Source organism: Glycine soja, chromosome 17 (assembly GCF_004193775.1).
Source record: "Glycine soja cultivar W05 chromosome 17, ASM419377v2, whole genome shotgun sequence".
Classification (NCBI taxonomy): Eukaryota; Viridiplantae; Streptophyta; class Magnoliopsida; order Fabales; family Fabaceae; genus Glycine; species Glycine soja.
In genome coordinates this window covers 27,459,348-27,485,406 of record NC_041018.1, presented here as the reverse complement: position 1 = coordinate 27,485,406, position 26,059 = coordinate 27,459,348, and the positions used below count along the sequence as shown (strand labels likewise).

The 26,059-nt window shown below is 40.0% G+C and overlaps 1 non-coding gene across 1 annotated transcript; it reads left to right on the top strand.

Moving 5' to 3' along the window:
- Positions 1–20,569: 20,569 nt before the first annotated feature.
- Positions 20,570–20,676, top strand: LOC114394368. Its single transcript, XR_003662767.1, has one exon. It is a non-coding gene; the product is annotated as a small nucleolar RNA R71 (small nucleolar RNA).
- The last annotated feature ends 5,383 nt before the right edge of the window (positions 20,677–26,059 follow it).

Sequence of the window (26,059 nt, the reverse complement as noted above, 5' to 3'; positions counted from 1 at the left end):
GCCAGTCCCAAAGACAACTTTCCTTTGCTGCACATTGATATCCTCGTGGATAATACGACCAATTTCGCTTTATTTTCCTTCATGGATGGGTTCTCCGGTTACAATCAGATAAAGATGGCGCTAGAGGATATGGAAAAGACTACCTTCGTCACCCTGTGGGGAACGTTCTATTACAAGGTGATGTCCTTTGGACTCAAGAATGTTGGGGCAGCTTATCAACGGGCTATGGTAGCTTTGTTCCACGATATGATGCACCAAGAGATCGAGGTCTATGTGGACGACATAATTGCCAAATCTAAATCCGAGGAGGAACAACTTGTCAACCTGCGGAAGTTGTTCGAAAGGCTTAGGAAGTATCAATTGAGGTTGAACCCCGCTAAGTGCACTTTTGGGGTCAAATCCGGGAAATTGCTTGGTTTCATCATAAGCCAAAAAGGGATAGAGGCGGACCCCGAAAAGGTGAAGGCCATCCTTGAAATGCCGGAACCCCGTACCGAGAAGCAAGTCCGAGGTTTTTTGGGACGTTTGAATTATATTGCCAGATTCATATCATAGCTCACTGCCATTTGTGAGCCGTTGTTCAAACTCTTACGCAAAAACCAGACCGACCATTGGAATGAGGATTGTCAAGAGGCATTTGGGAGGATCAAAAAGTGTCTCATGAATCCTCATGTGCTTATGCCACCGATACCCGGGAGGCCTTTCATCTTGTATATGACGATTTTGGACGAGTCGATGGGATGTATGCTGGGGCAACATGACGAGTCCGGAAAGAAAGAACGCACTGTCTACTACTTGAGTAAGAAGTTCACGGCCTGTGAAATGAATTACTCCCTGCTCGAAAGAACGCGTTGTGCTTTAGTCTGGGCGTCCCATCGCCTAAGACAATACATGCTAAGCCATACCACCTGGTTGATATCCAAGATGGACCCGGTTAAGTACATCTTTGAAAAGCCAGCTCTTATGGGACAGATCGCCCGATGGCAAGTCTTGCTATCTGAGTTTGATATAGTTTACGTCACCCAAAAGGCGATAAAAGGAATCGCCTTAGCAGATTATTTGGCTCAACAGCCTCTCAACGACTATCAGCCCATGCATCCCGAATTCCCAAATGAGGACATCATGGCCTTGTTTAAGGAAAAACTAGACGAGGACCGAGACAAATGGACCGTGTAGTTTGATGGAGCGTCAAACGTTCTAGGCCATGGCATTGGAGCAGTATTGGTCTCTCCAGACAATCAATGTATACCTTTCACGGCCAGGCTGGGGTTCGACTGCACCAACAATATGGCTGAGTATGAAGCATGTGCCTTGGCCATCCAGGCAGCAATTGACTCCAATATCAAGCTACTCAAGGTGTACGGGGACTCAGCGTTGGTGATCCATCAGCTGAGAGGGGAATGGGAAACTAGAGACCCCAAGCTGATACCCTACAAAGCCTATATCAAGGAGATGGCTAATTCCTTTGATGAGATCTCCTTCCATCACGTTCCCCGGGAGGAAAATCAAATGGCTGATGCACTTGCCACTTTGGCGTCCATGTTCCAACTAACACCGCACGGGGATCTACCATACATTGAGTTCTGGTGTTGTGGCAAACCTGCACATTGTTGCCAGGTGGAAGAGGAACGGGATGGTAAGCCTTGGTATTTTGATATCAAGCGATATGTCAAAAGCAAAGAGTACCCACCGGAGACCTCTGACAATGATAAAAGGACATTGAGGAGATTGGCGGCCGGTTTCTTCATGAGTGGGAGCATACTATATAACAGAAACCACGATATGACTCTCCTGCGATGCGTGGATGCCAAAGAGGCGAACCACATGATCGACGAAGTCCACGAGGGTTCGTTTGGAACACACACCAATGGGCATGCTATGGCCAGGATGATCCTGAGGGCAGGTTATTACTGGCTCACCATGGAAGGTGATTGCTGCGACCATGTAAGGAAATGCCACAAGTGTTAAACATTCACGGGCAATGTCAATGCTCCGCCACATCCTCTGAATGTCATGTCCGCCCCTTGGCCTTTTTCCATGTGGGGAATAGATGTCATCAGGGTCATCGAGCCCAAGGCTTCGAACGATCATCGTTTCATTCTCGTGGTGATAGATTATTTCACCAAGTGGGTCGAAGCGGCTTCCTACACCAATGTCACGAGGAGTGTAGTGGTCAGATTCATCAAGAGGGAGCTGATTTGTCGATACGGACTTCCTAGGAAGATCATTATCGACAATGGCATCATTCTGAATAACAAGATGATGTAGGAGATGTGCACGGATTTCAAAATCCAGCATCACAACTCCATGCCCTACCGGCCAAAGATGAACGGAGCCGTGGAAGCAGCCAACAAGAATATTAAGAAAATTATTCAGAAGATGACAGTGTCATACAAAGATTGGCACGAGATGTTTCCTTTTGCCTTGCATGGGTACCGAACTTTAGTATGAACTTCTACTGGGGAACGCCGTATTCTTTGGTTTATGGAATGGAAGCGGTACTCCCATTTGAAGTAGAGATCCCTTCCCAGAGGATACTAGCAGAATCGGGCTTAGAAGAATCAGAGTGGGCTCAAACACGCTATGACCAACTCAACCTTATTGAAGGTAAGCGCTTGATGACCATGAGTCATGGGCGCCTGTATCAACAAAGAATGAAGAATGCATTCGACAAGAAGGTACGCTTGCGCAAGTTCCATGAGGGAGACCTCGTGCTGAAGAAGATGTTCCACGCTGTTAAAGATAACCGAGGGAAGTGGGCCCCGAACTACGAAGGGCCTTTCGTTGTGAAAAGGGATTTTTCTGGAGGAGCCCTGGTGCTTACCAACATGGATGGCGAGGAGCTACCTTTACCTGTGAACTCTGATGTTGTCAAGCGATACTATGCTTAGAATCTGGGGCAATTAAGGATGTCGCTGCATGTTCTTTTATTTTTGTGTGTCTTCTTGGTTTCCCCCAGGGATTCCCGTCTACTGTACATCTCTCGTCACAGTCTTTTAAAAGAAGAGAACATGGGTTTGAGGCTTCAGTCCTCACCTTGATTTTAAACCGTGTGTTAGTTTGTGATAACCTGAGCGCTTTCGCTCAGTTCATGGGGTGCCTCAAGCGCTTAAGTAAAACTGAACCTAACCAGCTTTTACTAAGAAGACTATTGCATTGAAAACATTCATGCATATGCATACGCATGCATGTTTTGTGATTATAGGGGCATAATCGTCTTAGGCCACGGTCAGAGGTCGAGACAAAGTTAAAGGTAGAAGCCAATCAAGGTAAGTCGATGATGCGGTCACGATTTGCCACGCATTGTTGCTTCCTACTTTCAGGTACTTAGGGACGGATGTAAATAAAGGCTAGGGTCATGACTGACAGATCGTCGTCCCTTCCCGACGCTGGGCAAGCGAAAAACGCCGCTGCAAGGCAGCCTAATATCCTTTAAATTCACAGTAACTATCACTATTGTTTGTTTAAAGTAAATAATGGATGCTTAATCTACCTTGAGTGGGTTCGAGTAAGTGAACGCCGACCCGTAGAGGGCCGTACTCATGATAGCGCAAAAAAAAAATGGCAGGTTAGCTCGCCTGGGCGAGCAACCCTTGCACCAAAATATAAAAAACGAGGGAGGGGAACATTTTCTGCACTCAAAAACTCCCCCCCCCCTCATTCAAAAAGAGAGAGCTCATGGGACTCACGGTGTTTGCTCCCCCAAGCCACCTTTGGTTGCATTTTGCTTTCATTTTTGGTACTCCTACTCACTCCAACATGTAAGTATCTCATCCTTGAGCTTTCTAGCTTTCCGTTGGTGTATTTTGGTCCTCTTTTGGTGCTCTAAATTGTTGGAATGTGCTCAAATTTGTGGGGCAATTTTGGTTTGTTTTCATGCTTGATTTGTTTGAATTGAGGGGTTGTAGGGGATGGCCTTAGGCCTAAGGTGCATCCTGAAGCAATGGGGCATGCCACATTGCCCCCATTCTCTTGCTATTCATGCCAAAACATGCGCCCACCAAGTTCTCGGTGAAATGCCTCAATGACATATGAGAATGGTTTTGTAAGCTTGGGATTGTGGGACTGTTTTATATGTATAGGGACAGTGTGAAGGATTTAAAATGAGTGCCCGAATGCAATTCTAGGTCTAGGAACCCAAGCTTTTAATTTCAATGCAAGGAAGCATGACTTATGCCTAAGAATCTAAATTTTGGTTTTGAATGCAAAAGGCATGAATATTAGGACATGTTTGAGAGTTTTTTTTTATTAGAATTTAAATTTGGCTGCCCCATGAGGAATACCTTGCACCTTGGTAGCATGGAAAATACCTTTCAGCGGTATGTATATATGTGAATATATATGGCATAAAAAATACCTTGCAAAGTGTGAATGAATAGCAAAAAATGCCTTTCAAAATATGTATATTTGTGGATAGGTAGCGTAAAGATGCCTTTCAAAATATTTATATTTGTGGATAGGTAGCATAGGGAGCTTTTTAGAAAATGTACCCATGTCAAAAATGGCACGAGGATGCTTCCCAAATGAATATATGATGTGGAATTGCCCCTCAAGTATATATAGATGGCATGAAAGTTCCTTTTCAAATGCAAGTGTGTGCATGACGTGAGATTGGCTTTCCAATGTTCATATATGTATAAATAAATGTGAATGAAACAACAAAAATTTTGTATGTTAAATACTTCAAATGTGTGTAGGTAGTTTGTGGGAGCAAAATGCTTAGGATATGGACATATGTAATTTTGACACAATACCTTGAGCATGCGTATACGTATTCTTTCCAATATATATATATATATATATATATATATATATGGTAACTAGAATGTTTTGAATATCCTTGTATGTTGATATAAACATTTTACGCATATGCACGTTCATGAATGTTTTACATTAAGGAAATGTGTGCACAAGTTTCTTCTAAATCGGAAAGATTAGCATGCCATTTTTGCTTTGAAATAAGCGGTTTCTTGTAAACTAACTTTCCAAATGTTTGTCCTCGCAGGAAATGGCTCCGAAGAAACTCTCCACGAAGAGGTCTAGAAGAGACGCCACAGCGGAAGGTTCAGTGTCGCCCCCGAGTTTGATAGTCATCGTTTCTGGAGCGCCGAGCACCAGCAGCGTTTCGAGGCCATCAAAGGATGGTCGTTCCACAGAGAGAGGCGTGTCTAGCTCAGGGAGGATGAGTATACGGACTTTCAGGAGGAGATAGCTCACAGATGTTGGACGTCACTGGTGACTCCCATGGCTAAGTTTGACCCTGAGATAGTCCTGGAGTTCTATGATAATGCTTGGCCCACAAAGGAGGGAGCGCGAGACATGCATTCGTGGGTGAGGGGTCAGTGGATTCCCTTTGACGCAGATGCCCTCAGCCAGTTCCTGGGTGACCCGCTAGTTTTGGAGGAAGGCCAACAATGTGAGTTCTGCCAGAGGAGGAATAGGGCCGACGGGTTTGACGAGGAGGCCATTGCCCAACTGTTATGCACACGAGGCAGGATTTCGCCCGGACCACTACAGGGAGGTGGGTGTGGATCATGCGTACCAGCATGACCACTTTGACCCAGACGTGGATTACACTGCTGCTCAGCAATGTCTTGCCTAGCGATCATAACTCCGATCTCCCTCTGCCTAAGTGCCAGTTGGTGTATGCCATCCTGACACAGATGAGCGTCCACATGGCCCAGGTGATTGCTGACGCCATCTATTTGTTTGCAGGTATGCCACCCACCAGGCACCCTTTAGACCCAGATAAGTCTAACAGGGCCCTGGGATTTCTAGCGTTGATCACGGGCCTTTGCCAGTCATTCGGGGTTCCCGTCGCACCTAGTAAGGTGATTCGACCGCTGATCACTCGGGCATTCATTGAGAAGTATTGCACGCCTAGGCAGGCGCAGGGTGATGCACCGCAGTCCGCAGATGCACCGCCACCACCTCATTAGGCTGATCCAGCTGGGTCATTTGGCATGGAGCGGTACTTACAGCACTTGGTTCGCCAGCAGGCGGCCAACCACAGGGCGCATGTGCAGACCCATGACTGTCTCTACCAGCTCAGCCTTAGTCTACAGAGCCAGGGTTTCGCTCCTTTTCCGTGCCCTACTCCAGATCAGTTTAGGGCTGAGGTCGCATGGCCCGGGGATTGGCCCGAGGACCAGACAGAGGAGGCACCTGCAGAGGCTCCCGACGATCCAGAGGACGCCCGCATGGATGAGGAGATGACCGATTTACTCGGCTTCTTGGGAGGAAGCGGAGCCACGTGACCGAGGTCACCGCATTTTTTGACATATCTATTTTTTTTATTAGTTTGCTATTAACACTTTCTGTTATTGCCCATATTACTATTGACATTACTATTTTCTGTTTTGTTCATATGGTTACTAACGTTACTATCATTATTGTTCGTTTCTGTTAGAAATTTTTGGCGTTATGGCTCTCAGTTATTTCGTCACCATTTTTGCGACTTACCATTTTCGTGCGTTTTCCGTTCACCTTGTGGTTAGACGTAAGTAGGCAGTATACACCCTCGTCCGCACGACCTTTTCAGAGAGAAAAAGAGAAAAAAAAAAAGAAGAGAGAGGAAATGAACAAATGATAAATAACTTAAAAAAGGAAAAAGAGGAAAAGGAAAAGAGAGCAAGTAAGAAAAGAAAAAGAAGGAAGGAAAAAGGAAATAATAAAAATAAAAATTTGTCTGGCTAAAAAAACAACATGCTTGTGAAAAGAGATAACTTCCAACTTTTCTTTGAAGAATTCACTGATCATAACCAGTTTTTGAAAAAATGTGTATACACCTGAAGGGTAAATGCTGTGGAAGTTTTTCGAACACCCAAAATGGACTCGGATGAATGCCCAAATTGATAAAAGAACATATTTTGGAAACCCTGGGTTGACTAAAATAGAGAAAATGAATTATGAGCCCTAGCATCACATGACCAAAAAATTTTCAACACTTGAGTGTCCACATAGGTGCATGCATGACTAGTTTTGCATAAAATTTCCAAATCATCATTGTTGCATTTGTGTCATGGAAATAATGTGGGACATTCCCTTTTATCCCGGAACCAAACCAACACCCTGACATATATCATGTCCAGCCGTTCTACAAGCCTTGAGCCAAAATCCCAACTCACCAGAAACCTTGCCCTCAAAAGAAAACAAAAAAGGGGGGGGGGGGGGGAGAAAAGAAGAAAAGAAGAGAAAAGCAAAAAGAGAAAATTCCCAATCAAGGAAAATGGGGGAAAGCAAAAAAGGAAAGAGAATTCTCGATCAAAGATCGGAAGAGAAAAGAAGAAATATGCAGAAAAGTCTTAGGACCAGACAATATCTGAACAATACAGATTTGTCACCAAGAAAAGAAAGGAAACCACAACCAAAGTGGTCCTCTCCCTTTGATTGCTAACCAAAATCCTGTGTGTCAGCGACTTTTTCGCCCCGCACTAAAAACAGAAAAGGAAAAGGCCAAAAACACTCAAAGCCAAAGTTCCCACCAAATAAACACCATTCCCAAGAAAAAGTCCTATTGATCCATGATCATGCATGTAATCTTTGATTTGATAGGAAATAATTTGCAAAACTCAAGTCATGGCATATCTATGGTTCAGAATTAGGATGAAACACTTACCTGTGTGAGATTGATACACTATGAGTGATTTTCTTCTATTTTTGTTGAACCCAGTGTTTCCTCTAAATGCTCATTTAGAAGCGAAATGCTAACATCCAAAATCTCATTTATGGTTATCAGAAGATTTTATCAGTATACTCTCCTTCCCCGGTAGACACATTGTTTTTCATCCAAAAAAATATATATGTTGCTCTGATTAGTTGGAAGTTTTCTCTCTTTACCAAAGCATGTTCGCATTTTAGTGAAGAAAACACCGAGACTATTTTTAGTCTCACAAGTTATCCAGAACTACGTAGGTCTGAGTTCCTCATTGAGGATACGTAGGAGCAAGAGTCTCGCTTTTGTCGGCCGCCCCCCCATAATTTCTGTCATACTGACACTGGAGTCACGTGACATGCGAAGATACCCGAGTGGTTATCCGTAAAAACTTTCTTTTGCTATCTCTAAGTCTCAAAGCATGATAGCACGCAGAGACTAACGTCGTCTTCTGCACCCTTTGTCAATCGCGGCCAACAAGCCCGTTGACATGCAGAGATTTACGTCATCTTCCGCATAGACAATTTTTGTCATACTGACACTGGAGTCACGTGACATGCGGAGACACCCGAGTGGTTATCCGTTTAAAATTTCTTTTGCTATCTCTAAGAATCAAAGCATGATAGCAAGCTGAGTGGGTAAAGCGTAGATACAGATTCTGCGCCCTTTATCATTCAGGAACAACAAGCTGAGTGGGTAAACGCGTAGATACAGATTTTGCGCCCTTTATCATTTAGGAACAACAAGCTGAGTGGGTAAACGCGTAGATACAGATTATGTGCCCTTTATCATTCAGGAACAACAAGCTGAGTGGGTAAACGCGTAGAGACAAATTCTGCGCCCTTTATCATTCAGAAACAACAAGCTGAGTGGGTAAACGCGCAGAGACAAATTCTGCGCCCTTTATCATTCAGAAACAGTAAGTTGGGTGGTAAACACGCAGAGGCAAATTCTGCGCCCTTTGTCATTCAAGAACAACAAGTTGAGAGGTGAGCGGAGACAAATTATGGTCATTCCGCGCACCTTTTCGCCATCCAGAGGCGGTCGTGTCCGGTGGCACATAGGGACAAATTATGGTCATTCTGTGTCTCGCCGCCCAGGCTCGATCGTGTCCGACAAAACGCAGAGACAAATTATGGTCATTCTGCGTCTCATGTCAACCGAGAGGAACAAATTCGACAGTATCAGGATGATGTGTCGGCACTGATCATTTTCAAATCCTTGCAGATTCCACTGGCAGGGAGGTTCACTGGCCGAATGGTGTTTCGCTCGAACGAAATTAGTGTCTTATCTTTACTTCCCTTTTATCTCCAATAAAAGACAAGTAAAGAAGGGCAACTGTCATACCCTAATTTTGTCCGAGGACCATCCGTTGTTGGGATGCGACCCTCGTTTGACTACTTCGAGGTACTTGGCACCCATCGTTAGGCAATTCGTGAAGTTCCGTGACATGCCGGAAGTCAAAAGAAAGCATTGTAGCACAATCCGTGAAGTTCCGTGACATGCCAGAAATTAAAAGGAAGTGTTAGTGCGCAATCCGTAAAGTTCCGTAACGTTCCGAAAGGCAAAAAAGGGATGATTATGTAATGCGTAAGGTTTCGTAACATTATGAAAAGAAAACAAGCATCATTACAAAATTCATAAAGTTTCGTAACGTTACAGAAAAAGATTCACCAAAAAAAGAGTAAGGGGGTGTATTTAGTAAAAATGGGGGTGCAAATAGCAACCAGGCCCACTTGGGCCTTCCAAAAAATTCCTCCAGAAGGCGGTGGCAAGCTTCTCCCCCATTTTCCTATAAATAGGGGGAGAAGTGAAGGGAAAAAATGTTCATCCCTCCTGGTAATTCGAGAATCACTTGAAATTAGTGAAAAAAATTGTTTCCGTGTAGAAAATCCAAGCCGAGGCGCTTCCGTAACATTTCCGTGGGTGATTTCGCGAAGATTTTCAACCATTCTTCGTTCGTTCTTCGTCGTTCTTTGGTCTTCAACCAGTAAGTTCCCGAAATCGAACTTTTCAATTCATTCTATGTACCCTTAGTGGTCCTCATTTGCTTTCACTTGCTTTTATTTTCATTTCATTTACTTTATGTATCCCTTTTGACGTGCTTTAGTCATTTGCTTAAGTCATTTTCTCGCCTAATAAAAAAAATAAAATAAATTCCCACCGATCATTTGAGTTGTAATATCCGTTAATTTCTGTTAAAATGAAATCTGACCGTTCGGTCATGCCGTAACCACGTTAGAATCAAATTGAATAATAATCAAAGTGAAACTAAGGCTAAAATCAATTCATAAACCAAACTTTTGTCATCGCCTAAAAAGCCATTTTCAAAGGGTCCAACGCCTTGAAATGGTCTTTTCTGCTTTTATTGGTTAAGTGTAGATTTCTGAAGGCCTAAAATCAACATGTAACTTTATTACCTCTTTCAAAAAAAAAATAATAATAAAGAGATCATTAATGGTCCAATGCCTTAATGTCTTCTCTCTTTTCAAAAGAATCGAAAGTTTGTTTAATGGTCCAACGCCTTAAATGACCTTTCATTCAATAAAAACATATCTTGCAAAAAGGATAAAAACAACTTAACCAAACACTTTGTTCACAAAGAACTACATAGGTCTGATTTCCTTATCGCAATTAAGGAATACATAGGAGCAAGGGAAACACCCTCGTTGACCGCAAAAAGATAAAAAATATAAAAAGTACAAAAAGAAATAAAGACGTAAAAGGGAACATAAAAATTGAAGTCATGTTTGCATATTTGATTAAAGGCTGTCGTCTCTTGTGACGGACGCGTGGGGTGCTAATACCTTCCCCGTGCGTAAATACAACTCCCGAACCTTTCACTTTAAGTTCGTAGATCACGTCTTTTCCGATTTTTCTGACGTTTTCCTCAAATAAACGTTGGTGGCGACTCTGCGCATATTCCTTTCTTGGAACACGTACCTACGAGTCATGCATCGCCCTCCCGCCGAAGGGTAGGTTGCGACAATGGCGATATATGGTATGAGTATATGTAAGCTCTAATTTAGTGCGTCACATTTAGTGATATTAGAGCAATTTGTCCTACCAAGCCTAGAGTATGGACTTAACCATCGTTTGTTTTTTGATCCAATATCGATTGTCCATTGGCAACAATTAAGATGAATTGTTTGTTCTTGCATTTCCTATGGAAACAAGGGTGTGGGATGATAATTGTTTGAATTGTTTGTTTCCACACCTTAATAATTGAAACATTATGCTTTTCATGATGCCTAATCAAGTGGTTTTAATTAGATTGCAAGAGTAATTAAATTTAATTCAAGTGCCTAATTAATTAATTAATTACAAGATGATGGTTTGTTATGTTTATGTCATGGTTTATGTGTTTTTTTGATGAGTTTTAAGGTGTTTAGGCAAAAATGATGGGGCAATGGTCATGAAAATAGGGTGGTGAGCTTAGTGAAGTGTAGGTGTGAAGAGAAGAAAGTTAGAGAGTCGTAAAATCCTTAGAGACACTTTGTAAATCTGAAACCCAAATCAAAATATCCTTCTTTACTCTTTTTCTCTTCTTCAAGAGAACCCTTCTCTTTGGAGCTTCAGTTTTGGTCCTCGTGTAAAAGGAAACTCTTTTCTCCTCTTGTTGTTATTTGGGCTAATCCTAGCATGGTAAGGACCTTTCTTCTTCCTCCCTTTATTCCATTTTTGTTTTCTCATAGTCATAGAGCATCCATGGGAGCTCATGAAAAATCTTGGTTTGGGGGGTCTTTATTTTGATTGTGGTTGTTTTTGGATTTGGGGTGATGTTGTTGAGATGGAATTGTTGTCAGAGTGGACAAAAGCTCCTTCTTTGGACCCAACGTTCATCATTTTCTCCTCTTTCTTCACAAATCTCTCTTTTTGGTTCTATAGAGGTAAAGGAAGCTCGACCTTTCTTTTAAATCCTTTGATTGTGTAAATGCTTGGATATGGATTGTGGATTGTATGGATGTATTTTTTTTTTATGAAAATCAATGTTTTTGGGATGCTTGGGGATGCTTTGGGAACCAAAAATCGCATTAGAATACATTGTTGTGACAAAACTTGAAATGCTGTCAAGAACACGTTGAGGCTTAAGCGCCATATACCTTGCACTTAAGCACTAGAGTGTGGAAAAAAATGGGAGTATGTGTGCACCTCGTGCTTAAGCGTGAGGATAATGACTCTTAAGCACCAAATCTTGTTAGACTTGGACAATATGTTTTCTAATGATCTTCAATGTTAAATTATTCTTGTTGTATGTATGAGCCATAGTTGAAATGAATAAAGTTTATTTATCATTATTATCATGCAATGAGCTTTGTTTTATGAACTAATATACAATGCTTAAGTTATGTTTAGGTGATTTTATATGAACGTGAAGACTCACAAATACTAATTGTTGAAGTGATGATGCATGTATATGTCTTAATTGTTGTATCATGAGATACTCTTAATAAATTGACATTGAAAAGGATTCTTATTGAATGCATAATTGAATAGACTATAATGTTTTGGAAAAATGATACGAGATGTGGATGAAATGATGTTGTTTTATGATTAGAGTTTATTTTATGTTGAGATCATAGAATTCATATTCATGAGTTTTTGGTGGTTGCTTGCAAGAATCAAGGTGTTGGAATGTCTTGTTATGCTTATTGAACTATAAGTGGGTTCATAAGTGTGTTGAACATATGAATGGTGAATATATGATATTATAACCTCTTATGGTGTTGAGATTGATGAATGATTTGTGATGACACATGACTTTTGTGAATGATAATCTTATTTTGAGAACCATTCATATGTGTGGAAATGAGTTAACTATTTCCTTAGGGAAGATTTTGTTGTTGGAAAATGATATACTTGGGAGATTGAGTTCCATGCCAGAACTCCTCCTCACTAAAAAAACCCCAAGGTCTCGCCTAATGGGATGTCTTCTTGAGTACCACCCCTACATTTTGACTTAAAATGGTATGTCGAGGTTTGAGAACTACTTCCCAATGGGATTAGTGACCCTTTTAGTGCATATAAGATGGATTGTTGTTGATGGTGAAACTTAGGTCCTTGAGATCTCAAAACCTCAAGAAATCTATGTTTAGTTGTTGGTTGTGAGTAGGTGATCGAAGCCGTACCCGAATCAAATAAACATGAAAATGCAGTAACTAGGAAGTGATCCTAGGTCGTTTCCCAACGAGCAGTGACAAACCAAATGTTCATAATATACTTGCAGTAACAGTAACGATTGGGGGGGGGGGTTTGTTTGTTTTGTGATTAAAGAGCAGAACAAGTAAACTGGAATACGAAACTACTAATATTAAAAACGGGTTGTTTCCTCTGATTCAGAAGCCATTCTCTTATCCTGGGTTATGGAGAATTCGTCCCTAATAGTCAACCACTTAATCCAACCCTATTTCAATTTACTAAGCGAAAATCAACTTAGGGTTTTCAATACGTGATTAGGCACCACATACACCAGTTAGTCCTTCGTCCATTAAGCATGAACGCAAGTTAGGCTCAGAGGCAATTAATCGAACACGAAGCGTGCACTGATTAATATTCATGAATTTGGGATACTGGTGAAGGGAGAACTGCCAGGAAACCACATTACAAGCGAAACCTCAAAGAGAGTTGGGCTTCGTCCTCAAAAGGAAACAACACCAGAAAATCTAGCCTTCCATGGATTCAAACAGAAAACGCAATTAAAACATGAAGCAGAAACGTAAATGAACGGAAACGTAAATGAACAGAAACGTAAACGAACAGAAATGTAAAATGGAACAGAAACGTAAATGAGAGTAGAAGAAGAAGCAAGAACGAAATTGTAATTAGAAGCAGAAAACGTAAAATTGCATTACAAACTCAGAAGCATCAAAACAGAAAAAACGAAAACCCTAAAACAAAGCTCTGAATAATGAATAGCATAACAGAATAGAATGCCTTGCACGAATCCCAAGGCAGCTATTTAAAAAGAGTCACTCAAAGTCACTGGGCCCTATTACAATACTCTGGCCCAAAATGAAATAAACATTGAACAACATAAAATAAAATTGCGAAATTTCCTAATTAGATATTAACTAAGGTAAGCGCTGCTTTATTTGCCCTCTTCAAGTCCACAACTAAAATCCGGATTAAGCCCAATGTTTCATTAATTCCTGAAATTAGATTAAAAACATCAAATTAGCTAAATGAGCCCAAATAATAAAACTGCCTAATTAATTGACAATTAAGACCAATCAATAATTAAAATGGTGCAAAAAGGGTTTAGAAAATAGAAGAAAATTATGGCACATCAAAACCCCCTATACTTAGCCTTTTGCACTCTTGGGCAAAATGAAACAAAGAACAAAATCCAAGGATATCAAAGAGAGACAAACAAACACATTCATATATTTCTCAATGAACATCAAGGAATGAAAGGAATGGGTAACATCTAACATAAGGAAATCCAAAAAGTCAAGACATTCATGAAAATCATCCAAGCAACCCAATCATGGCAAAATAGTTAATCAGCTCAAGAATGAAAAGTGATAAAGCCTCACAAGATATACACTCTATCTCTCAAGTGTCTAGGCTACTATTTACCCTCAAAGCACCCATGAAAGCAAACACCACATAGACTTGGCAAGATTCTAAAATTGAAAATCAACCCACAAACACAAGCACATGAGGATCAAAAGGTCTTTTAAGGTTGTAATGGGGCCAAGGACAAGGTATGGAGAAATATGGAATAAGTGGCTAAATCCCAAAGGAATAGAGGAGCAAAGGGGAATAAGTGCATATTAAGAAAAAAATAAGAAAATAAAAAGAAGTAAAGATAAAAATTAAACATGAAGAGTAGAACCAAGAGTTTCATCATTCTTGTGCCATTTAAGATCTTATTCACTCAACTTTATTGCTTTTCTTTTTCTTTTTTCGAATATTTTTTTTTTGATTCTTTTTTTTTATAGCCTTTGAGAAACAACATTTCATTCAGCATGTCCAACATTTAACCAATATACAATGTACATCAAGTATGGCCCAAAATACATCATGAAGCATAGCCAACAAAACAAGTTGTCCAATGAAACAAAAGAATATTTTTTTTATAGCCTTTGAGAAACAACATTTCATTCAGCATGTCCAACATTTAACCAATATACAATGTACATCAAGTATGGCCCAAAATACATCATGAAGCATAGCCAACAAAACAAGTTGTCCAATGAAACAAAAACCCCCCACACTTATTCCCAAAACAATTCCAAAGCTCCAAAATTCCTTAAGGATATGGTGATATCATGGTTTTTCACTTAAGGCTTGTAGTGAGCTTCAAAACAAGGAAAGGGAAACAAGGCTCAAAAGGGTTATCAAAGGAATTAATTCAAGGTAAGTCCATTTGGCTAGAAGCTTATAAGAACAAAATTGCCTCAATCATTTCCAAATATGCATGTGAATTAGGACGCATCAACAAGAATCAAGCCAAGGCTATTGTGCAAGCAATCAATGGGGCAAAACACACCAAATGATTATGATGATGGATGGCTCAAATTCTCACAAAGGTAAACTCATCACTTTCAAATTGAGCTTTCAAAACTATCATGACATGTAGAGAAGAATCAAGGATTTCAAGTCACAAAATGTCAAGAACTTTTATTTTCAAAACAATTACCCATTTCTTGAACATATCCTATAATTCAAAGAAAAACATGCAAATTCGTACGTGCACACAAAATTGACCCAAAATATTAAACTGAAAATCCGACGAAACTAACAACATTAACAAATTAACACAACTAACAAATTAACAAAACCAACAAAACTAGCAAAACCAAAGAACACTCCCCCCATACTTAAACAACACATTGTCCTCAATGTAGCACAATTAAAAGATTAAAAACAATTAAATCATCAAAGAGAATCGGACAAGTGTAATTAAAGCAAAGAAGGAGATAGGAAAAGAAAAACTCCCTAAGTCATGGTGGAGGAAGAGTAGGGTGGAGTAAGGAAGTCTCTTCCACCACTACGTCCACTAAAGAAGGGTTCGTGAGGAATGGCTTAAGTCGATGTCCGTTGACCTTGAAGCTCTTGTTTGTGGAGTCGCTTTTGATCTCAACTGTACCATAAGGAAAAACATTAGTAACAACAAAAGGACCAATCCACTTAGACCTCAATTTACCACTCATGAGTCCAAGCCTAGAATTATACAATAACACTTTTTGCCCAACCACGAAGTCTTTTTTAACTATCATACTATCATGGAACTTCTTGGTCTTTTCTTTGTAGAACTTGGCATTCTCGTAGGCTTCTAGGCGGATTTCATCTAACTCACTCAGTTGCAACTTCCTTTCCTCGCCAGCTTGATCCATAGAGAAGTTGCAAGTCTTCACTGCCCAGTATGCTTTGTGCTCAATTTCCACTGGAAGATGACATGCCTTTCCAAAGAAAACCCGATAAGGAGACATTCCTATGGGTGCTTTGTAGGCAGTCCAATGTGCCCAGAGAGCATCATCAAGCCTGGTACTCCAATCTTTCCTGCTTGGCTGCACAATCTTCTCTAGAATTCTCTTGATTTCCCTGTTAGAAATTTCTGCCTGTCCATTAGTCTGGGGGTGGTATGGTGTGGATACCCTGTGTACCACCCCGTACTTTTTAAGCAGGGCATGCATTGTCCTGTTGCAAAAATGGGTTCCTTGATCACTAACAATTGCTTTAGGTACTCCAAACCTGCAAAACAGATTAGACCTGACAAAGTCCGCGACAACTTTAGCATCATTAGTTCTAGTGGGCTTGGCTTCCACCCATTTTGAAACATAGTCAACTGCAAGGAGAATGTAAACATAACCAAAAGAGACAGGAAAAGGACCCATGAAATCTATACCCCAGACATCAAACACCTCACAGAATAGCATAGGTTGCTGAGGCATTTGTTGTCGCTATGTAAGTGTATTTCCTACTCTCTGACATTGCTCACAAGTGCTGCAGATCTTCCACGCATCTTTAAAGATGGTGGGCCAATAAAAACCACAATCAAGCACTTTGCGAGCTGTCATTGGAACACCCAGATGACCTCCCGGTGCGGAAGAATGACAGAACTACAGGACTGAGTCAGTCTCATGATCTGGAATGCACCGTCTAATGACCTGATCACTGCACAATTTCCACAAGTAGGGGTCATCCCAAATAAAATGCTTAGCATCACTTTTAATTTTATCTTTTTGGGCCTTAGATGCTAAGGGAGGAAAAACAGAGGCAACTAAATAATTGACAATGTTAGCAAACCAGGGAGTAGAAAGAGAGTCAGAAATACTATACAATATATACAAATGATCATCCGGGAAATCATCCCGAATAGGTGAATCTGCATCAGAGACACGTTCGATCCGACTCAAATGATCAACAACTAGATTTTGTGCTCCGCTCCTATCACGGATCTCCAAGTCAAACTCTTGGAGCCAGAGCATCCATCGGATCAACCTAGGCTTAGAATCAGCCTTCTTCAACAAGTACTTTAGAGCTGCATGGTCAGTATAAACAATAATGCGAGTACCAAGCAAATAAGATCGAAATTTTTCAAGAGCAAAAACTATGGCTAGAAGCTCTTTCTCAGTAGTAGTATAATTTGCTTGGGCAGCATCTAAAGTCCTAGAAGCATAATATATCACCCTGGGCAATTTATCAATTTTCTGAGCAAGGACAGCCCCCAATGCATAATTTGATGCATCACACATAAGCTCAAAAGGGGTTGTCCAATCGGGTGCCTGGATGATGAGGGTGGTAGTCAACGCTCTTTTGAGGCAATCAAAAGCCTCTTTGCATCTGTCATTAAAGTCAAACTCCACCTCCTTTTGCAACAAGTTGGACAGTGGAAGGGCTACTTTGCTAAAATCCCTTATAAAGCGCCTGTAGAATCCTGCATGACCAAGAAAAGATCGCACCTCTCGCACACAAGAGGGGTAAGGCAATTGTGAAATAACAGAAATTTTTGCAGGATCTACTTCAATACCCTTATTGGAAATAATGTGGCCTAGAACTATACCTTGCTCAACCATAAAATGACATTTTTCAAAATTTAGAACAAGGTTAGTTTCAATGCATTTATTCAAAACTTTTTCCAAACTATTCAAACAACCATCAAAAGAGGATCCATATACAGTGAAATCATCCATAAACACCTCTATGCAATTTTCTAAAAAATCACTAAAAATACCAATCATGCACCGCTGGAAGGTACCAGGGGCATTGCATAGGCCGAAAGGCATCCTCCTATAAGCAAAAGTGCCGAAGGGGCAGGTGAATGTGGTCTTTTCCTGATCCTCAGGAGCAATAGTAATTTGCATATAACCAGAAAAACCATCAAGGAAACAGTAGTGGGATTTACCTGCCAGGCGTTCAAGCATCTGGTCAATGAATGGCAAGGGAAAATGGTCCTTTTTGGTAACCTGGTTCAGCCTCCTATAGTCAATGCAGACTCTCCAACTGTTCTGCACCCGAGTAGGAATCAACTCCTCCTTCTCATTTTTTATCACTGTGAGGCCAGTCTTCTTCGGGACTACCTGGACGGGACTCACCCATTGGCTATCGGAGATAGGATAAATGATTCCAGCTTGCAAAAGCTTGGTTATCTCCTTCTTCACTACATCAAGAATCATCGGGTTGAGTCTTCTCTGTGGTTGTCTTACCGGTTTAGCTCCATCCTCTAAATTTATTCGATGCATACATGTGGATGGGCTAATACCAGGAATGTCTGCCAGGGTCCAGCCTATAGCCTTCTTATGCTTCTTGAGAACTGACAACAACTTCTCCTCTTGCTCATCAGCAAGGGAGGCAGATATAATCACTGGAAAACTCTTGCTATCATCCAAGTAAGCATATTTTAAATTTGATGGCAGAGACTTCAATTCTGGTGTGGTCGGCTGGACAATGGTGGAAGGGGATGGTTTCTCAACCTTTACCTCATAAAGAAAGTCAGAGGTATGTGTACTTCCTGAAACATGGTTAGTCCTATTTGACTCTATAAAATCAATCTCAAGAGGTAAAACACCACCACCAGGCATGCAATCAATATCACTCTCAGATTCACTCTCAGCATCAAATTCAGACATATGATCAAGTACAATTTCAGACTCAATGCATGAAGAGTGAGAGGCATGCAGATTAGAATAAAGATCAGTCATGCATTCATCAACAACATGGTCAATTATTTCAGCACGAAATACAAAAAGATCTTCAGATGGGTATTTCATAGCATCCAGAATATTAAAATGAATAGTTATATCACCAAACTCCATGGACAGTGTGCCTGCATAAACATCTATCTTAGTTCTAGCAGTTTTCATAAAGGGTCTACCTAGAATGATGGGAACTGATCCTTGAGAAAATCCATCTTCCATATTCAAAATATAAAAATCAACAGGGAAAATCAGTTCACCAACTCTAACTAAGACATCTTCTATGAAACCAACAGGGTAGGCAACACTTCTATTAGCTAAATGAATTACCACATCAGTTGACTGCAAGGGGCCTAGAGATAGAGAATTAAAAATAGACAGAGGCATAACACTAACAGAAGCTCCTAAATCTAGCATGGCATTGTCAAACTTACTATTCCCTATGACACAAGGTATGTTGAATGTACCTGGATCTTTGCATTTTTCAGGAATTTGAGGAACAGATTTACCAATCAATGCGGAGACATTTCTGCCCATGCTAATCCGTTCACTTCCTTTAAGCTTCCGCTTATTAGTGCACAGCTCCTTCAAGAATTTGGCATATCTTGGAATTTGCTTTATTGCATCCAACAGAGGTATGTTTACCTCTACCTTTCTAAACGTTTCCAAGATCTCTTTTTCTGCCTCTTCCATTTTTTTGTTGGAAACTGCTCTTGGAGGGAATGGAAGAGGGGGAATGTGCTGCTTCTGCAAATCAGAATTACCTGTGGAAGAAGATTCACCTGCACAGAAATTGTTAGGTAAATATTTGTCATCACCTTTTTCTGGAATAGAGTGAAGTTTGGTAGGTTCATTTGCAGATGAGGAAGGTGCTACGGGTTGAGGTCCTTGACATTGCTTTCCCGACCTCAATGAAATGGCACTGACATTTTTGGGATTTTGGACAGCTTGAGAAGGTAGCTTGTCAGAATTCTGGGACTATTGTTGATTCAATTGGGTAGCCAATTGTCCCATCTGATTGGTTAAGCTCTGAATGGAGGCTCTGGTCTCTTGCTGAAACTGCATGTTCTGCATAGTCATTTGCCTCACAAGTTCTTCGAGGGAAGGTTGTGGAGGGGCCTCAACTGTTGGCTGTTTCTGGGGTTGTTGCTGTTGTTGGATTGGTGGAGGAATGTATGGTCTGCTTGGGCCAGCAACATTTTGGAAGGAAGGAGCAGGCTGCTGTTGTTGTTGCTGAGGGCTGGACCATCTGAGGTTAGGGTGATTCCTCCATCCAGGGTTGTATCTGTTGCTGGAAAGGTCATAATTGCTCTGCTGTGGTTGATTTTGCTGCTGAGGTTGAGGAGGTCTATTGTAAATATTTGCAGCATAAGCTTCAGGCTGCTCAATTGCTCCAGGTTGCTGCATGGAAGGGCAAAGGTCTGTATGGTGGTCAGCAGAGGAGCACAAACCACAAACCCTTGCGACAGGTACAGATTTCTGATTCAAGGACAGCTGGGTTACCAAGTTAACCAATGCATCCAGTTTGCCTTCAAGCTTCTTAGTTTCAGATGATGCAGATGGGTTTGTAGCTACCTCATGCACTCCTCTAATGACTATGGCATCATTTCTGGCGCTAAACTGCTGGGAGTTGGAGGCCATCTTCTCAATTAAATTTCTGGCTTCAGCAGAAGTCATGTCTCCAAGGGCTCCACCACTGGCAGCATCTATCATACTTCTCTCCATATTACTGAGTCCTTCATAAAAATATTGGAGAAGAAGCTATTCTGAAATCTGATGGTGGGGGCAACTGGCACATAGTTTCTTAAATCTCTCCCAGTACTCATACAGGCTCTCTCCACTGAGTTGTCTAATACCTGAGATATCCTTCCTGATGGCTGTGATCCTGGAAGCAGGGAAAAATTTCTCTAAGAATACTCTCTTAAGGTCATCCCAGCTCGTGATGGACCTTGGAGCAAGGTAATACAGCCAGTCCTTTGCCACTCCCTCTAATGAATGAGGAAAAGCCTTCAGAAATATGTGATCCTCTTGAACATCTGGGGGTTTCATGGTGGAGCAAACAATGTGAAATTCTTTCAAATGTTTGTGCGGGTCTTCACCTGCAAGGCCATGAAACTTTGGAAGCAAATGAATCAGTCCAGTTTTAAGAACATATGGGACATCCTCATCAGGGTATTGGATGCACAAGCTTTCGTAGGTGAAATCAGGTGCAGCCATTTCCCTTAGAGTCCTCTCACGAGGTGGAGGTTGTGCCATGTTCTCAGAATGTGCAAAATCAGAATGCTCAGAATCAGAATGCTCAAAATTATAATGCTCAAGATCAGGATGTTCAAAATCACCAATAACAGAATGCACAGATTCACCAGTTATGGAATGCTCAGAATGATCAAAAGGTATAAAATGATGCCTAACTAATCTATGAAATGTCCTATCTATCTCAGGATCAAAGGGTTATAAGTCAGATGGATTGCCTCTAGTCATACACTACATTCAGCATGCACACAACTAGTTGCCTTGTCATGTAAATAAAGGTGTAGGTTTGAACTACAGCTACCCTCAAATGATATCCAAATGACTTGAAATTTTGTGAGCAACCTTATACAATGATGAGAAGATAGCACAAAAAATTTCAGACAAAAATTCAAAGTCTAACTATGAAAGCTAAAAATGGTAAGTTAAGAAATATAAGTGAATAAAACTTGAAAAATAAAAAACTTTTGACAGAATCGCTCTTTTGCCACGGCGTAGGAAATTTTTTTCTACCCCAAATGCATATATAATAATTGCGATTCTGATAACCGGAGTAAAAGTTATGGCCGTTTGAAGTTTTGACAAACACAAAATTTGCTAGTTTTTTGGAACTTTCAAATCTGACCAAACTAAAGGCTCTAGCTATTTTTCTCACAAAATATGGATTAAAAGAAGTTACCACAAAAAAATTCAGCCAAAAATAACAACCCTAGCTACTAAAACAAAAAATCTCAAATAATTCAGCATGGGTGGTCGCTAAAATCCGTCTCTAATTGATTTCTACTACTACTCTGTTTTTGCCGCAAGCACAATCTTCACAGCAAAACACCCAAGACTGCAACAGGGGAAACGCTTAATGGAAAAACTGAAACAGAACACATATTAAACAAAATACCAGGACACTAAACAACACTAACACACATACTAACACAATACTAACAATTAAACATAAAACACGAAAGGATTAAACACACAACACTAGCTAGCTATTATGAACCTTTGGACATTGCTCCCCGGCAACGGCGCCAAATTTGATCGAAGCCGTACCCGAATCAAATAAACATGAAAATGCAGTAACTAGGAAGTGATCCTAGGTCGTTTCCCAACGAGCAGTGACAAACCAAATGTTCATAATATACTTGCAGTAACAGTAACGATTGGGGGGGGGGGGTTTGTTTGTTTTGTGATTAAAGAGCAGAACAAGTAAACTGGAATATGAAACTACTAATATTAAAAACGGGTTGTTTCCTCTGATTCAGAAGCCATTCTCTTATCCTGGGTTATGGAGAATTCGTCCCTAACAGTCAACCACTTAATCCAACCCTATTTCAATTTACTAAGCGAAAATCAACTTAGGGTTTTCAATACGTGATTAGGCACCACATACACCAGTTAGCCCTTCGTCCATTAAGCATGAACGCAAGTTAGGCTCAGAGGCAATTAATCGAACACGAAGCGTGCACTGATTAATATTCACGAATTTGGGATACTGGTGAAGGGAGAACTGCCAGGAAACCACATTACAAGCGAAACCTCAAAGAGAGTTGGGCTTCGTCCTCAAAAGGAAACAACACCAGAAAATCTAGCCTTCCATGGATTCAAACAGAAAACGCAATTGAAACATGAAGCAGAAACGTAAATGAACGGAAACGTAAATGAACAGAAACGTAAACGAACAGAAATGTAAAATGGAACAGAAACGTAAATGAGAGTAGAAGAAGAAGCAAGAACGAAATTGTAATTAGAAGTAGAAAACATAAAATTGCATTACGAACTTAGAAGCATCAAAACAGAAAAAACGAAAACCCTAAAACAAAGCTCTGAATAATGAATAGCATAACAGAATAGAATGCCTTGCACGAATCCCAAGGCAGCTATTTAAAAAGAGTCACTCAAAGTCACTGGGCCCTATTACAATACTCTGGCGCAAAACGAAATAAACACTGAACAACATAAAATAAAATTGCGAAATTTCCTAATTAGATATTAACTAAGGTAAGCGCTGCTTTATTTGCCCTCTTCAAGTCCACAACTAAAATCCGGATTAAGCCCAATGTTTCATTAATTCCTGAAATTAGATTAAAAACATCAAATTAGCTAAATGAGCCCAAATAATAAAACTGCCTAATTAATTGACAATTAAGACCAATCAATAATTAAAATGGTGCAAAAAGGGTTTAGAAAATAGAAGAAAATGATGGCACATCAGTAGGCATGTAGTTGATGGTGCTAAGAAGACCCTCAACATAGTGCTGAAGATTGTCGGTGGTGACTAACAGTGAAAAAGCCTATAAAACAAATGGATAGGTGAATTCCTAGATAGGCTAAGGTCTTTGGAAGCCTTGCCAAGGTAAACCACTACCCATGCTCATCCATTTTGGGTAAAACCACACTTCCTCCGTAGGGTTAATTTGAGTTTCCTCAAATGATCAAGGTGTGACTATGTTAAAGGATGTACTTTGGTTGATCACTCAAAATGTGAAATCTCCATGGAGTTGAGTTTGTCTTTGATGTCGATGATTGATGGATTGATGATGATGTTTGATGGTTGAATCATGGTGATAATGATTGATTGACTAATGATGATGATGATGATGTATGATGATTGAATCTTGGTTTGATGGTTGATGAACTGATGATTATTATGAAATACTCTATTATGTAAATTCTAAGATTTATGTTTTATACATGACTTCTGCATGTTATGTTCTTTATACGATGGTATGTGGTTAGGCTTTAATTGTTAAGTTGTATTGTTGTTTTAGTATGTGGTTAGGCTTGAATTGTTAAGTTGTATTGTTGTTTTAGTATGTTTGTTTTTATAAGCTTACCCTTGTGTTATTGCTCGTGTGGTTCGTGCCTGTTGATAAACCACTTTTATGTAATATTTTGTGTGAGTTTTTGTGTCAGTTTCATGCATTTTCTTGGCCGAACTCACGTTTGGATGCTAGTTTTGTCTTGTAGAAGTATAGCCTTTTAATTGAGTGAAAGAGTTGGAATTTGCATGTTTTCTAAAGATTTGTAGACTCTATCACTTGATGACGATCATGGTACATTAAGCTTGGCCGTGGTAAGCAGTATGACCATGGTAATATGATGACTTTCCTTCTGAACAATGTCAACCTTCTGACGATGATTGTGGTAAATTCACCACAACTGTAGTCCACACCATGATGTCGTAGTCATTCTATAATGTCCTAGAGCTTCAACGTCATGGTTTTTGACCACAACTATGGTGTGTTGAACAAGTGGCCTCAGATATCTTAAAAAGGGGGGAGGGGGTTGAATTAAGATATCACAAACTATTCTCCAATTAAAAATTCTACTTTCATTTTAACTCAAGTCCCAAGATTCCTTTTAAAATGAATTCCTAAATAATAATTCAAATTAAACTTACTGAATAGAAACAATAAGCAACAATAAATAAAAGAGTTTAAGGGAAGAGAAAGTGCAAACACAATTTTTATACTGGTTCGGCAAAGTTCGTTGCCTACGTCCAGTCCCCAAGAAACCCGCTTGGGAGTTCCACTATCTCACAAATCCTTTACACCTTCTAAAACACACAAGGACAACCCTTCCTTTATGCTTAGATGCTTTACAACAAGAGACTCACAGTCTCTTAGCCCTTTTTTAGAAGTAAGAAGAAGAAGAAGAAATGATATCTCTTAAAAGAGACAGGTGTTACAACGAAGCCCTTAATTCCTTATTAAATAACACAAGTGTTTGCCCAAGGAATTTTTTGAAGATAAGAGATTTTTGTTTGAGAGGATTATGCCTTTTGTGAACAGTGAAAACTCTGAAGAAAATTCGTGCCTAAGTCACCTATTTAAATGCCTTTGATGGCCATTCAAAAATCCAATGAAAAGTTGTGACTGTTGGCAGATTTTCTCGAAAATCCTCTCTGGTAATCGATTACAGCATTGGCGTAATTGATTACACAATTATTTTTATTCAAAATTCAAATGTTTAATGTTCAAAAGCTCTGGTAATCGATTACATATGATGTGTAATTGATTACACACTTACAAGATCATTTTTAGCCGTTTTAAAGCATTGGTAATCGATTACATAGTTTTGGTAATCGATTACAGCTTTGAAAACTTTGAAAACATTTCCAGAAAGCTTTGTGGCCACTGGTAATCGATTACCAGAGAGTAAAATGCTTGGAAAATTTTTTGTTAAGATAGAAACTCACAAGGCCAATCATTTGTGCTTTTCAAAAACTTTTCTAAGAGTCTATCTTAATTCTTATCTTGAGATCTTTGCTTTGCTTGACATCTTGCTTCTTCATCCTTGAAATTCATCTTGAATGATCTTTGAAATTCCTTGGCATCATCAAAATAATTCTTAAATTCCTTGGCATCATCAAAATAATTCTTGAAGCTTTGCTTCTACATGGTGGATTTCAATGTGGCTGTAGTGCACCTAATTTAAGTAATTATCTTTAGGAAACTATAAATACAGTGTTGGTGTTTATAACTTAACCTTTTGCATATTTTATGAATCAAAGAACACTTTTGAGGGTTGTGAAGCAAGGGTAACACCGTGAAGACTGATCGTGATTATCGTTCTTCCCTTGTTGGTATGTCTATGCTAATTTCATATAGGCTTTCTAATTGTGCTTTGATCATGAACAACTAGTTACCCTAGTCTTGGGATTATGATGTAACTGTCAATTTTACCCCTTTCTCTATTCTTAATGGAATTCCTTAGTGTTTTATGTTAATTAATTTTCTTCCTTACTTTTATTGTTTATTTGGGAACCGATCATTCTTATCCTTAATCAAATGTACTATGGTGATCATCTACATATGTTTGGATACGAACACGAAAACAAGATGAATCACCTTGAAGATTTTGATCTTAGAAATTTGTTTAGTTTTGTTTTACGGGAATGATATTGACACAACACTCAAGAAATAGGTGAGAAGGTGAGTGATATGTCATAGATTTGATCACCACAAGTTACTTTAATAAGATCAGATCCAGTTCTTTACCCAAGAACCAAGAG